The 13,369-nt window shown below is 38.2% G+C and overlaps 2 long non-coding RNA genes across 2 annotated transcripts; one reads left to right on the plus strand and one right to left on the minus strand.

The window, feature by feature from the left end:
* Positions 1-316: 316 nt before the first annotated feature.
* On the plus strand, positions 317-1,653 carry LOC135082686 (uncharacterized). Its single transcript, XR_010259447.1, has 2 exons — positions 317-637; positions 1,437-1,653. It is a non-coding gene; the product is annotated as an uncharacterized LOC135082686 (long non-coding RNA).
* A 7,587-nt stretch (positions 1,654-9,240) lies between these two features.
* On the minus strand, positions 9,241-10,226 carry LOC135082939 (uncharacterized). Its single transcript, XR_010259527.1, has 4 exons — positions 10,016-10,226; positions 9,870-9,935; positions 9,589-9,672; positions 9,241-9,436 (listed from the first exon to the last, which is right to left on the minus strand). It is a non-coding gene; the product is annotated as an uncharacterized LOC135082939 (long non-coding RNA).
* Positions 10,227-13,369: the final 3,143 nt, after the last annotated feature.

Raw genomic sequence — 13,369 nt, forward strand, 5'->3', positions numbered from 1 at the left:
GTTTATTACTTAATATCTTCGTAAGTAATGGTCCGATTTGGATAATTCAAAAAGATATATCTTTCTTATGTCTTAAAGATTAACGTAGATACTAGTTTTATTGAATTTTCTACAACAGTACTGATCCTCATTGTTGCCATATTAAGAAAAATTTGCGTTATTAAGTTGGCCAACCTTGAAATATTTTAGCTCATTCGTTCAATCTCGTTCATTTCTGCTATTAATTCGGCTAAAACACATATCTTAAAACAGTGAGAACGTCATTAAAAAAAAGTTATGTCAATTTTGTTGACATTACATGACTGCTTGATTGTATAGATGACCCAAGCTGAACTGTCCCACCAAACTCAATGACAGGGGGGCGCTACCATCGTTCAACTATATGGTTTCCAACATGGCAAAAATCGGAACCAGCGATCCGGTATTGACGGTGGCGCCCCACTGTCAATGTCATGCATAGGACCAGTTCAGTATTTTGGAAGTAGTATTAAAGAATGAAGTCTTCAAAATTAACAGAATAACCGAACTCCACTACCTACCCCATAATGCGAGGTTTACAGTAATTATTCAACGTACATGAAGCAGTCAGAAAGTTTATTGAGATTTGAGAAATAAAGTTACACTCATAAGTAGCAAAGTAAGTACCTAGTCTAAAATATTAGCTATACTCCGCACATCTTGATTTTCATAAGTAATAGCATCTGATAAAAGGAAAAATATCTTTATTCCTACAAATAAGCTTTCACCTTCTTTCCTATATTTTTTTCACATAGTTCTTTCACTGTGTAATAATATTGATGATCAACATTTTGTATGTAAACTTAAAATACAAATAGGATTAAGTAAATGTTTCTATTTATGAACTGTTTATCTAATTGTAATAATTGTGTTTAAATACACTCGACAGCAAATAAATCGCACTACCCGCGACGCGAACTTTAAAGATTTTCTTTTGACACAATAATGGTGCCCCAACAATATTGGTGTTATTTGAAAGCCCAATAAATATCCTTAAAGAAAAACACATTTAATTTCTTAATAAATGATTAACATATACCATAAATGTGACTTGAAAAAAGACCTCACTTTGGGCTCACCTCTGGGATCAATTAGACCAAATTTTATGGTTATAAAACCAAATAATGATCACACGTGTCCTCTTTAACAGATGGATAGCGATTAATCCCAACTTAACAGTTTTATAGTCATAAAAAATGGCTATAGCGTAACTACCTATTTTTTGAAGAAGTGACTCTGGATCCTTGTAAAGACACATTTTTGAGGTAAAAACCTTTCCTTTAATAAAATGAAGTTTAGAACTAGGCTTTTAAATGGTGCCAATATTGGTGGGAAATAGGGATGCATACGTTTGAAAATGCTTGTCGCGGGTGGTGCGATTTATTTGCTGTCGAGTGTAATATTCTTTCTTTTTTCAGACAGTGGATGAAGAAGTGTGGGATTATGAGTGATTATTTCATTCTAAAGCAGACATAAGCAAGTCTCGCTCACTGTCATGAAAATTCACAATAACAATCAGCAAAAAACTGCAAGGATACTGGCTAGGCTAACCAATTCATGGAATTCTGTTAGTGTTTGAAATTATCAATAGCTATTGTAAAACAAAAGTTTTCCAAATAAAGATTTTGTAAATAATGGTTGAATTATTTTGAAATTACACTGCAATAATGAATTTATTGCCTGGTTGGTAGCGGCCTGCGTGATGTTGTCGGTCCACCTTGTGGGTGGACGTGCCACGCTGCGTATTCCAGTACCCGGCCTCCACTCCAGAACCTTGCTGCCCCATCGGGCAACATGGAAAGCATTACAGCAGTGGACGTCCTATGGCTGAGATGATGATGAATGAATTTATTATAATGGAATAAATTAAAATACAAAATCATTTATTGTGAATCATAGGTAAAATGGTGACATGTTACATTAGGTAGTATCACTATGTTCCGCTCAAAGAGCATACAATTTGTCAGACAACAATAAAATTTGGCAGTTACATAAACTAATTAGATTTATCGTCAAAGAATTCAGATATATTATAATAACATTTATTATTTAAATAAGTCAGTAAAGTTTTTTTAAATGAATTTAGATGTTCAATTAATCTAATGTCTTTTGGCAATTTATTTATAATCTTGGGTGCCATGCCTACAATATTCTTAGAATTGTGCAAGATTATCATCCTGTCACATTAAAGCCCTTAAAAAAGTCCAAACGGAGGAATTAGATTTATAGTAATGTGGAATGTATGTATGGTATCACCGTCAAGTTATAAAATTAGTAAAATTCATTTATTCTCATTGTTATTATAGCCATTTTTTATTGATTACATATCCCACCCAATGCTAATTTCTGACAATGACCTTGCCACTGTTTGAAAATAATGTAGACATAAGAAGCTCGGTCACCACATTCCGCCCCATTTTCAATATTTTTTACAAGATTATGTACAGATGACAGTAGGTACTTAAATCAAGCTAAACACTATGGGGTATCTCACGTCATTTGCAACTTAATATTTGTCTGATGTACAGTCGCGGAATGAAAAGGTTCGTCACCTTAGTGTCGGTTTTCGTTTGCACTAGGTACTGTAAGAATCAAACCTGCCAACATAACCGTGCAAGAAACAATGCTGCTAACATTGAAATAAATAACTATGACGTTTGCTAACGAATAAGGTTTTTGCTTGTTTATTTTTCTATCCCATCAGTGCAATGTCACAAAATGTAGTTATTTTTTATTTAATAGAAATAATAATGGCCTGTTGAACCAACAAGAAGGTTTTAGTTTATCAATCATAATAATCTTCTTGACAAGATGAATCGTCAAACAACTTTGATCTGAATAATTTTGAACTTTACTGACGAACAGTTAAATTTCATTTTCACTAACTCGAGATTATTCTGTAACATAGTTTCAAAAGGTAATATGTGCTCGCGATTCGTTGAAGGAATCAATTTGAAAACTGACGAACCTTTTCGTTCCGTGACTGTACTGTTGTTGACTGCCTACCTAAGTAGGTAAGTAAGTAATGGTTATTTTACAAGGTAGGTAATGTAATAATTAAATGTGGGTGGGACTGTGGGAGCACTTAGATGATTATAAACTGTCGCAAGATTCGCCTCACATCCATTGCAATAATTACAAAATGCTGCTTCTGATAAACTCTTGAACTAAAACTCAATCTCCACCTAGAAGTAAAAGTATCACAAAGGTGCTAAATTCCTTTCTTTGAATTTTTCTAGCCTCAAATTAATCGTAAAATGTCATTTACCATTGTAAATGATAAATAAATAGAGTTAAAGTAGCTTGCAAAAAAGTTAATCTCCTATCGTCTTGCTATCGTGGGCAAGGATCGAGGACGATAAAAACACCACATCCTATCCTATCGTGATGTCAAAATATGATATAGTTAGCGCTTCATGTTAGGGCTTGCCAGGTTTATCACAAAAAAAAACAAATCTATCACTATCACATTTTGACAGATGACATGATAATTTTCGGGGTGCCATGTTAGCGCCGGTAGATAAAACGATAAAGTGACGTCAAAATCGATATAAGCAGTTTATCACGGCGCGCATCTTAGCCCTGCTGTACTCAGACTCCGAAAATGACACTCTTAGAACCAAACGCGGTTCAGGGCCATCGGCTAGTCCCATCGAGCACTCGCCAAAGGCAACTAAGCATGATAACGACTGCATCACAGAAACTAAACTCAGAAGCATACTACAACAAGAACTTGCTGGTACTCTTCAGTCTACGATCAAAGAGCTTGTGACAGCGGAAATAAAAAGTATGTCTGAGCAAATTAGGGAACTGAAGGAATCCCTAACGTTCTTTAACAGACAGTACGACGATTTAAAATTGGCTATACACGAAAGAAACGCAGTGGTTGACAGCTTGAAGAAGGACAATGACAGATTGAAGATGACGGTTAGCGACTTGACGCACAGAATCCACTTGGCTGAACAAAATATGAGAGACAGTAAAATCGAAATAAATGGCATTCCAGAACATAGACAGGAAAACCTGACCAAAGTTATCGAACAACTCGTGAAGACCGTGGATGCTCCAGTGCCTGCTGAGGAGATCCTTCACGTAACACGGGTAGCCAAGCTAAGCAAAGACAGCAACAGACCCCGTGCGGTAATAGTGAAGCTGCGTGCCCCCAGGCAACGTGATGCTGTGCTCGCTTCTGTCTCAGCCTTTAACAAAAAGAACACCAAGAACAAATTAAGTACCCAACATCTTGGCCTATCAGGCGCTCGCAAACCGGTTTTTGTCTCAGAACATCTATCTCCAACAAACAAAGCTTTGCACGCTGCCACACGACTGAAAGCCAAGGAATGCAAATACAAATTCACATGGGTGCGCAACGGCAGAATTTTTATCCGAAAAGATGAATTCAGCGAGGCACTGCTACCGTCGGAGTTAGTGATATTCATGAAAGTTGTTGGCGACGTCGACCAAGAAAATACGCTAATTTATTATTTTAATTAGAATTGATTAGCAACGTTAACAGTCAGAAAATGTACTAAAATAATAAATTAGAGTCGATTAGATATATAACATTCCATCTCTCATTCTCACATTATCTGTCATCTCGCTTGCACATCAATTACTCTTCCACACACTTCTGGAATATTCGAGAGAAAAATAAACAGGACGGCAACATCGGACCTCTCGCTTCGAACATTCCAGAACTTATGGTCCAGAACATGAGAGACAGAGACAGGAATATCGGGAGAGAAATGGATGGATATAGCCCGGGGCCCTATAAATACAGAGCGAGGCGCTCCGGGAGATAGTTAAGTTTGAGTTAAGTTTAATTGTAAGTTTAGTTCAGAGAACAAATGTTCCAAGCAACAAGTGATCTAAAGAAGCAAGAACTGAGAAAAGGAAGCGAATAATAAACGCGAGAACTCTCAGCAAGTGGAATAGTGGTTTTATTCCTGCAAGTAGCACCTACTACGCCTGACATAGTAAGGGCAAGCTCTCAACGGCAGTCATCATCGTCCGGTCAGCGCTGTCGAACACACATAAACATACAGTCCACTGCAGTTCACCACAAAAGTGAACATTGGTTGGTGAAAATCTGACTCAGTGCTGCTCAGTGCCATCATCAATCTGCCGAGATCTAACCATCATAATCGTGAAATTACTACATGGAGTTGGTGTGCTTCTAATTTACTCACTAGTTTACTCATAAAACTGGACGTTGGTGATCATCAGTGACAGCCTGAGTGCCGTCATCAATCTACCGGGTGCTGATAGTCATCATATTAAAAAAATCAAGGACCAAACCGAGACCGACACCAAACATTCTCCTACTGACCCAGCCTGCCCAAGACTGCGCGCGATGCGCAATAGAATTATAAGCAAGATCGACCACGGAACTGTTATATCCGGTATATGTATCCCTTATTGCTGCCCTGGCTGCCCATCCCGCCATGTCAGCAGTTTGGCATCCAAAGCCCTGTCCCTTAGCCGTTCGAGTCTTCAGTCCGTGTACAGATCTCGAAACCGGCGGTTGCTCTCGGATAAATAATCCAAAAATCTATTCTAATTCAAGTTCGAATTAAAAGTTGTTTTTTAAAAACTTAATTTCAATTCCCCGCGTAACATTTTGGTGGCAGCGGTGGGATCCGGAAATCTCCAGTGCCCAAGCACCGCCCCACGGACTCGCTCCGGATTCCTATCCTGAAATAAATAAAAACGTTATCCTTGAAAACTTACCTTGTGCCAGTGAATGTGACAAGTATAACAAAAAACGAACATACCGTTTATGCTCAGAATGCCAACTTCTCAAAATGCCAACCGCTCGCAAAAAGACAACTTCTCAGAATGCCAACTTCTCGAAATGCCAACTTCGCGAAATGCCAACTTCTCGAAATGCCAACTTCTCGAAATGCCAACTTCTCGAAATGACAACTTCTCATAATGACAACTTACAATTATAATGAATGCAGGAGCAGTGAATGCTACCACAAATAATAAAAATAATTAAAAAGTCCATATATTTACAATATCTCAATATCTTTATTTGTTACTATACAATCAATCAATACACTAGGGTCGTATCGCATCAATCTCTCATCTCAAATGTCTATTGATTGACATACACATAAAATGAGATAAACAAAAACCAGGTACGGTCTGTAACAGCAAAACAATTATTTTACTACATAAATTAACACATTACAAGAGCGATATAATTTTGACAAGTATAACTTGTGCATTTTTTAAAACTACCCTCATAACGTAACATTATTTTCGCCATACACTATTTTATGATTTAAAGTGTACTGTGACCTTATCTGGCTTTTGTTTATCCGATTTTGACAATGATTGTAACAATTATATAGGTGTATGTCATTCAATCGACATTTGAGATGAGAGATTGATGCGATACGACCCTAGTGTATTGATTGATTGTATAGTAAAAAATAAAGATATTGAGATAATGTAAATATATGGACTTTTTAATTATTTTTATTATTTGTGGTAGCATTCACTGCTCCTGCATTCATTATTGTAAGTTGTCATTATGAGAAGTTGTCATTTCGAGAAGTTGTCATTTCGAGAAGTTGTCATTTTGAGAAGTTGTCATTTCGAGAAGTTGGCATTCTGCGAAGTTGTCATTTTGCGAGCGGTTGGCATTTTGAGAAGTTGGCATTCTGAGCATAAACGCAAAAAACTTACCGTGATATCGTCGAAGTGCCGTGCTACAAGTCCTACCTAGAACCTTCAGAAGATCGTTTTGTGCTCAAAGAAGAATCCAACTGCATCGTGACCCGTGAACCGCAATCCTTTACCTGTTCTACGAAGTTCTCCAAGCTCCAAGCTGCAAAAAGAAAATCCTAGTGAAACTTACCTTTTTCCGTCGTGCTCCGCCGTGACTGCTCGCCGTGTCCTTGAACCTGCAAATAAATATCCAAGCCATCACTCAAGTTATTCGAAGACCCGTGACCTCGAGCCGCAGTGTGCTTATCGCTCAGGAATGTTCCCGGTCGCCGCCGTCGTGTTCTTATCGGTCGCCCACGCAGTCTTCATACTGTAAGTCTTTGGTCATTGTCTAGACTAAGTTTAAATCAGAGTTCAGTTCTTTTAATTGATAAATTTATTTTGTTAGACGTCTTATAAATTGTTCACTGTAAATGTTACCCGATATTTAACAGCTGCATCTGCATTTCTTGAGTTCGTGTTTTAAATTAATTATGCGTAAAGGCTCAAAACCCGAAGACGAAAAACTTACTATCGAGATTCCTGATACGGAACCTACTTTAAGTAGTTCAGACGTGAAATCGCCACTGGTTTCCCCTCGCGTGACAAGAAAAACAGCTGCAGCTCTCGCAATCACAATGTCCGAACTAGAGTTAAACATACTCTTCAAATTTATCAAACCCTATGACGGAAGTAGAGAAACTCTTAATTCATTCCTTGTTAATTGTGACATTGCTTTCGGGCTCGCGTCGGACGCACAAAAATCCATTCTGTTTAAATTTATCCTAAGTCAGCTGCATGGTAAAGCAGAGATTGCCTGCTCAATAAAAGAATTCACATCTTGGGACCAACTGAAAGAGTTTTTAAAGACTCAGTTTAGTGAACGAAAACACTATTCCCATCTATTAACGGAATTAAAAGAGAACAAACAAGGTCCTCAGGACACTGTTAGCCAGTATGCCCTCCGAACCGAGACCTGCCTGTCACAACTTTTGACCGAGATATCGTTGTCCAACATCAAGGCCAAGGAATTAGCCGGCCGCACCGCGGCTATGGAAGACCTTGCCCTGCACCACTTTGTAATGGGACTTCATCCCCGAATCTCCAATATCATTAGATGCAAATCTCCTAAATCACTAAAGGAGGCCATCAATTACGCTATTTCAGAAGAGCGTATACAACAAACGCTGTACAGGCGTCCACAATCGGATCAAAAGCCAAACAATAATAATACTAATAACAGGTTTAGGGCCGGGCCTTCCAAACCAAATCAAAATTCATCTTTTTCCTCACAAAGACCTTCCAACCCCTCATCACAAGGGGCCTCCAACGTTATCTGTCGTTATTGCAAAATACCTGGTCACGACATCTCGGTGTGCAGGAAACGCGAATATAATAATAACCGTTTCAAGGTCCATCAGAACCCCACTCATAACACTCATCAATCCCCACGTGTGAATTTTCTCGAACAACCTGAAGAAGAGGATGGCCATGACGAAGCCACCTCCTTGGTTGAGCCTTTAAACGAATAGTGGGCTCGCGGCGGTGTCTCGCGAGACCCAGTCTCACAAATCCAATCCAGCCATATGCATCGAATGACACCGTTTCCAAATCCAGGGACCACACGGGTAACCAGCCCCCAACAAGCGCCCTATCTCCCAAATCCAGGGACCACTCGGGTAACCAGCCCCCAACAAGCGCCCTATTCTCTAAATCCAGGGACCACTCGGGTAACCAGCCCCCAACAAGCGCCCTATCCTCTAAATCCAGGGACCACTCGGGTAACCAGCCCCCAACAAGCGCCAACAAGCGCCCTATCCTCTAAATCCAGGGACCACTCGGGTAACCAGCCCCCAACAAGCGCCCTATCCTCTAAATCCAGGGACCACTCGGGTAACCAGCCCCCAACAAGCGCCCTATCCTCTAAATCCAGGTACCAATCGGGTAACCAGCCCCAAACTAACGATCAAATCATTTCATCAACAAATCCTGTTAATTCCAAAAATCCTAAAATCCCTATCGTATCCACAGAAATCAGTAAAGTATACGAAGTAAACATAGACACAACTAAAAGATTGTTACCGCATGTGCTACTAGATTCACAAGCCTCAGACATCCCATTATCCTTGTTGGTCGACTCCGGTTCTGCTATTATGTTTAGTAAAAGATTCCAGTATACGAAAGAATCTTAAACTCGTCAAAGAATTAATTAAACTCAAGGGTATAGATTCCCACGATGAACCAACCCAGACCGAAGGTCATTTTCAACTTAAACTAAATAAATAAAAACTATAAAAAGTGAAATATGGTTTTGACATTTTTTAATTTCAAAACCATACTGTCTGGTAAGAACTTCGTCGCATTGTTTCTGAAGAAATCTTTTGATTACATCATTCTTATTTAAGCTATCTAACATATTAATATACTCGGTTTCGATATTGTCCTGTCTCAATTTGTCTATTACGATTGTGTAAAGGTCTTCATTTTTTTTTTAAAGTCGACAAATTCGTTTTGTTAACGTGTTTATTTTACGTAGACGGCGATCCGAAACATTTTTTAAGTCTTGAACTCGTTTCTCTAATAGTTTTATCTTTTTTTCAGCGGATGATTCATCTCTATCAAAAGATGTAGCACAATCTGAAGACGAACATTTTCGTTTTACTATTGACACTATCCCAGTGTTAATTTCCATTAGTGGTTTCTAAAACAATTTAAAAAAGTGATTAGAATAAGTTGCCGCCGAGGGTGACTTTTAAGAAGCAGGTATTTAGAAATGAGCATGTGGCTCGCGATAAACTAATCAATACAACGCGGTCAAAGCGTCGAGTAATAAAATGAATTGTAGATACGTACTCTATTTTCTTGTCCTTCTAATGCTTGAAGAGCTCTTTGGGTTACAGCAGATGGAATACATTGAACGTGTCCATGCTCAGAAGTCTGAAAATGACATTTTATTAAACAAAATTGAATAAGGTTGCTATTAGATACTTTTTTTTATGTGACAGGAGGCAAACGAGCAGACGGTGATTAGATACTTTTTTTTTATGTGACAGGAGGCAAACGAGCAGACGGATCACCTGATGGTATAAACTTAATAATTCATTGTAGCAAAGAATTGTAAAAATTTTACATACTACCGTATTAATTCCTTGTCCTTGTACAGCACATGGAATACTGTGAATGAGTCCTCGTTCTGAACTCTGAAAATTATGAAAATATTGGAAATGTTTCTATTTTGTGTTATTATCTTTATTTTAGTGTATTAAAATCAGATAATTACAATTGAATCAGCTTCAGACAAATTAATTGAAGGCACAGCATGAAATTTTAACCGCCTTTTAGTACAATATTCACTGTGCAAATAATTGTCGGGCGAGAAGTGCTTGGAACAGATAGATCCTGCTGTAGGTCTTCCACTTCCAGTCAGGTCTCCCGACTCGTCTTATCCACTCTACTTTGATCTTTTCATCCTTTGGGAATCTGTAATATTATAAACTTTTATTTATCATATTGCAAGTAAATATTACAACACATAAAAAAAAAATTCAATTTTTACTTTTCTTAAATTAACTAGTAACAATGTATATGTTACGGCAGGCCTGGCTCACTCAATTCGCTCCAATGACACTACTACACTCGGCATCAAATAAATCGCACCTCCCGCGACAAGCACTTATCAAACGTATGCATCCCCACTTTCCACCAACATTGGTACCATTTGAAAGCCTAGTTCTAAACTTCATTTCATTAAAGGAAAGGTTTTTACCCCAAAAATGTGTCGTTACAAGGATCCAGACTCACTTCTTCAAAAAATAGGTAGTTACGCTACAGCCATTTTTTATGACTATAAAACTGTCAAGTTGGGATTAATCGCTATCCATCTGTTAAAGAGGACACGTGAGTTCTTTATTTGGTTTTATAACCATAAAAATTGGTCTAATTGATCCCAGAGGTGAGCCCAAAGTGAGGTCTATTTTCAAGTCACATTTATGGTATATGTTAATCATTTATTTAGAAATGAATTTTTTTTTCTTTAAGGATATTTATTGGGCTTGCAAATAACACCAATATTGTTGGGGTACCATGATTGTGTCAGAAGAAAATCTTTAAAGTTTGCGTCGCGGAAGGTGCGGTTTATTTGATGTTGAGTGTAGTTCACGGTTTCCCATGTTCAAACTTGTAGGTGAATAAAATTGTAGGTACGTAGTGCTGTGCGAGCTGAATTCCACTGTATCGCGTCGTAGCAAGACTCGCATTTATTTAAATCGTCTTGCGGAGTAATCCTTCTGTACCTGTACTATTACTTATTCTGTGGTTACGGTTAACCCTTAATTTGATTTTGTCCGGTAGGGCGGACGCCAACTTTAAAAACCAAGTGGGGGTGTTGGAAACGTTATTTTTATTTTATTCTACAAAATTAATTTTTTGTAACCTCTTAAAAATTTAGTAGAAAGTGAACTTTGACGTTGGCAACACTGTATCTGTCAGTCGCGAACAAAATGTCGGCGAAGAGGCGGTCATCTGTTTTCGATAAGGTAAATTAATTATTTTTTCAGTGTTTTGCTGCTAAAAGCTCATTGTTTTTGCAATTTGTTTTACAATATACGTGTATGATAATGTTTAGCTGAAATTCATCACTTTTTATACGTGTTTTGGTGTTTTTTTACTCGCTTGATCTCTTTGTCCGGCACAGCGGACATTGCCAATTACTCACTGATATTAATAAAAAAAACTTTGTCCGCTGTGGCGGACATTGTCAAATTTGGTTTGTTTTGCGGTTACGGACGTTTTCTAAAGTTTTTTTGTTTTTTGCTTGTCTGCAGCATGCGCGTGCGTCAAGAATATTAGCTTTAGTCCCTAAAGAACACGCTTCCTCAGACGCAAGTGAGAAATCTGACACCGATTCTGAAAAGCTTGATGAATGTGCTTCTACTAACTCATACTATTCTTCACCTGCACCATCTATCACTTCTTCTCTCGCTAATATAAATATAAGCTTCTCTGATGACGATGAAAACGAACCACCACCACCTAGTAGTCCATCATTAATAACTTTACCGGATTCTGTGCCACTAACCCCGATTCTGCAAGATATAGATGAGTCAAATTACAGAAATATACCTTCGCTATCGGGAATTATTTCACTTCCAGCTACCCCCGCCACACCCCTGACTAGATCCAGGAAAAGAGTTGCAAAGTCTAAACAGCCTAAAGCGCCAGCTACAAAGAGAGCCAAGAAAAAAAAACCAGTTCAGCTAGCTTATAACTGGAAAGCCGCATCATTTCGCCATAGACTGATCGCAATTGAAGGAAATGAAGATAGCGATTTCGTTGATTTGCCAGATGCATCTGACTCACCTTTATCTTACTTCTATATGTTTTTTTCTAAAGATATATTGACAGATATTGTGGACCAGACGAATTTTTATTCAGTCCAAGAGTTGGGAAAATCAATTCAATTGACTAAAGAGGAGTTGAAAGATTTTCTTGCAATTCACATTATTATGGGTATAGTCAGCATGCCCTCGTATCTCGATTATTGGTCACAAAAATTTCAGTATGCCAAGGTAGCGGAGATTATGTCCTTGAAGCGGTATCAGCAAATAAGACGTTGGCTGCATTTTGCAAATAATAACATGGAAGATGGAGACCGATATCACAAAGTTAGACCTGTACTAGAAAAAGTGAGACAGAATTGTTTGAAACAGCAAGGAAATGAAAAAAGATACAGCATCGATGAAATGATGATAGCTTACAAAGGAACAAAGGCGGGAAAAAGGAAGCAATACATGAAAGATAAGCCAAACAAGTGGGGTTTCAAAAATTATGTAAGGGCCGGAGTTTCAGGGATTATTTATGACTTTTTACTTTACGCAGGTCCAGATACATTCCGCAATCATACATTTTCTGAAAAAGAAGAATCTCTTGGTTTTGGCGCTCAAATAGTGATTGCTCTATGCCAGAGTATCGTCCGGAAGCCTGCATTTATCTATTGTGACAACTTCTTTTCATCTCCAGAGTTATTCTACATATTGCGGGAGAATTATGGGATTTTCGCTTTAGGCACAATACGAAACAATCGCATCAGGGGCGCGGAGAAATTATTACCCACTGAAAAAGTTTTCAAGAAGAAACAAAGGGGATCTTTTGCTGAAGTAACATGTGACAAAAATCGCTTAGCCGTTGTTCGCTGGAACGATAATAAGGTTGTGACATTTATAAGTTCATTTGTTGCAAGTGAGCCTGTGGAAAAAATTCTGCGTTACTCAAAAGATGAGAAGAAGAAAGTTGAAGTGCAGTGCCCACAAATTGTACGCCAGTATAATAAGCATATGGGTGGCGTAGATTTAGCCGATATGCTGGTAGCACTGTATAAGACACCATTTAAATCCAGAAGATGGTACATGGGTATTTTCGCGCAATTGGTGGACATTTGCGTAAATAATGCTTGGCTAGTCCATAGGAAGAATAATGAAGGCAATAAAAAGAAGATGGCTCTAAAAGCATTCAGATATGCCGTATATGAAAATCTGTTATCTGAAAACCGCTGTGCTAAACGGACCAAAAAGACAGCTCCTAAAGTTGGTAAGCCTCTTATAAAACGCCCTTCCAGCCCTGTAAAGTACGATAATTT

Source organism: Ostrinia nubilalis, chromosome 22, assembly GCF_963855985.1.
Source record: "Ostrinia nubilalis chromosome 22, ilOstNubi1.1, whole genome shotgun sequence".
Lineage (NCBI taxonomy): Eukaryota > Metazoa > Arthropoda > Insecta > Lepidoptera > Crambidae > Ostrinia > Ostrinia nubilalis.